The 2680-nt window shown below is 38.6% G+C and overlaps 1 pseudogene; it reads left to right on the top strand.

Moving 5' to 3' along the window:
- Positions 296-1259, top strand: Gm5080 (predicted gene 5080; annotated as a pseudogene).

The following is a 2680-nucleotide window of genomic DNA, read 5'->3' as shown; positions in this document are numbered from 1 at the left end:
TCAGTTATTACAGAGGATAAGTTAGTTCAAGCACTTCAGAAGTCTACAGTTCTTTGGAGTGCCACTAAACAGAAGCTGGTGGTGGCTCAGTAGGTATAATGCTTGCTGGGACACATTTGAGAGCCTAAGTTTGCATCCCCAGAACCCATGTAAAACTGGACAAGGTACCTCATCTCTACAACACCAGTATTACTACAAAGAAATGGAGACTGTAATGGGGCAATCACTGGAAGTTCACAGGTCAGTGAGCGTGTCACTGTGGAGGCAAACAGAAGTCTCTGTTTAAGACCAAGTAGGGTTTGTGTGCCTGGTATGAGTACTATGGAGTACACACTGTGTTTGAAATAGTGGGAATACGATGTCCTATGGTTCCAGTGCTGGTTTTTGACCTTCACATTACTATTTTTTCTCCTGAAGGCCAACTCTACCAAGTAGAATGTGCTTTTAAGATTATTAACCAAGGTGGACTTACATCTGTCACTGTCAGAGGAAAGGACTGTGCAGTTATCGTCAAACAGAAGAAAGTACCTGTCAAATTGCTAGATTCTAGCATGGTGTCTAATTTGTTCGGGATGACTGTAAGCATTGGTTGTGTAGTGACAGGTGTGACAGCTGACAGTAGACCCCAGGTACAGAGAGCACACTGTGAGGCAGATAATTGGAAATACAAATATGGTTATGAGATTCCTATGGGCATGCTATATAAAAAGAATTGGTGATATTTCTCAAGTCAACACACAGAATGCTGAAATGAGGCTGCTTGGTTGCTGTATGATTTTAATTGGTATAGATGAAGAACAAGGTCCTCATGTGTTCGGGTGTGACCCTGCAGGCTGCAACTGTGACTTTAAAGCCCACATGAGCAGGAGTTAAACAAACAGAGTCAACCAGCTTTCTCAAAAAAAAAAAAGTGAAAAAGAAATTTTATTGGACATTTGGACAGCAGAAACTGCAATTCCATGCCTGTCTGCTGTTCCATTGATTGATTTCAAACCTTCAGAAATAGAATTTGGAGTAGTTACAGTTGAAAATCCAAAATTAAGGAGTCTTACAGAAGAAGACATTGATGTTCACCTTGTTACTCTAGCAAAGCGAGACTGAACACTCTTATCAGCTTACCAGATCCATGATGCCATGTGCCTATGTGTTTGGTAACAATAAACTGACACCATAGAGGCCCTGGATTGAAGATGGAGCCTCCCCTACTCCTCCTGCCACTGACTGGTTAGAACCCTGTATAAATAAAAATGGTGCTTTTGAAGCAAAAAAAAAAAAAAAAAAAAAAAAAAAAAAAAAACAAAAAAAACAAAAAACAAAAAAAACAAAACAAAAAGACGAAGTAAAAAGACATTCTCTGTATGTTCAGGCACACTCAAAAGTACTCATGCACATACCATACACCCATACACACACACACATGTACATACTCACTAATCTCCCTAAATGCAACAGGGACATGTAATTTGCATGCCATACATGGAGAGATGGTCATGTCGTCCTTGGCTAGAGAAAGTTTGTAAGAAATAAAGCCCATCAGTACCAGAATGTTTCAGTCTAGGATTTTAGCTCTTCATCTCTTTCCTCTTCTGATATTTCTGAAAACTATCTCAGGCTAGGAAGAACAATGAGAAGCTGCCAGTACTACCCACACCATTCTGTGTCCTTTGACCTAAAGCAGTGAGGTTTTGGTTGGTTGGTTGGTTGGTTGGTTGGTTGGTTGGTTGGTTGGTTGGTTGGTTGGATGGTTGCTTGGTTGCTTGGTTGCTTGGTTTTTTTGGAACAAATAAAATACTCTCAGTTTTTGAATAAATAAATAAAATCCCCCTCCACATGGGGGTTTTTAGTTTTGCTTTTCATATTTTCTGATATGTTCTTTTAACATTTCCAGAAATGTTTTGTCAAACTGAAGAGATGGATCAGAGGTTGAGAGCACTTGGCTGCTTTTCCAGAGGTCCTGAGTTCAATTCCCAACAGCCACATGGTGGCTTACAGCCATCTATAATGAGATCTAGTGTCCTCTTCTGGCCTGCAGGTATACATGCAAGCAGAACACTGTGTACATAATAAATAAATCTTTTTTAAAAAGCAAGCAAGCAAGCAAGCAAGCAAGCAAGCAAGCAAGAAAGAAAGAAAGAAGAATGTATTCTCAATGGAAACTGAAAATGTTGACAGAAAAAGCACGTAAAATGTCATTTATTTGCTCCAAATGTACATGAAAGTATATGTAAAGCTTACTATACATGCAGATAACCATACACTGTACACACATGGCAGCTACGATGCAATGTGACTGAGAGAGTAACCCCAAAATGACTTTCAAGATCAATCCAGTTTCTGACATTCAAAGATTCATTGGTGTTAATAAATAATGACAATGCACTAATCCATAAAAAAAAAAAAAAACACCACTTAAAAGGAAACAATTAAGGTCATTGAAACCAACACAGAAATCTAAAAGGGCTTAAGAAGAGATTGACTTACAACCCTTGACACAATTAATTCTTCATAGAGGCACTTCGTGAAGGAATGTCAGCCCCGAATCTTCTTTTGGAGGAAGAAAGCATTATACCTATTATTATACCTATTCTCAACAGGGGTTACAGTTATTTTGTCAAAAGTTGCTAAAAATTGACAAGAAAAGTAGACAGAGTCCCTCAAAGTCTTCAATTTTCTTACATTT

Source organism: Mus musculus, chromosome 10 (assembly GCF_000001635.26).
Source record: "Mus musculus strain C57BL/6J chromosome 10, GRCm38.p6 C57BL/6J".
Taxonomy (NCBI): domain Eukaryota; kingdom Metazoa; phylum Chordata; class Mammalia; order Rodentia; family Muridae; genus Mus; species Mus musculus.
This window is presented reverse-complemented; position numbering and strand designations above follow the sequence as displayed.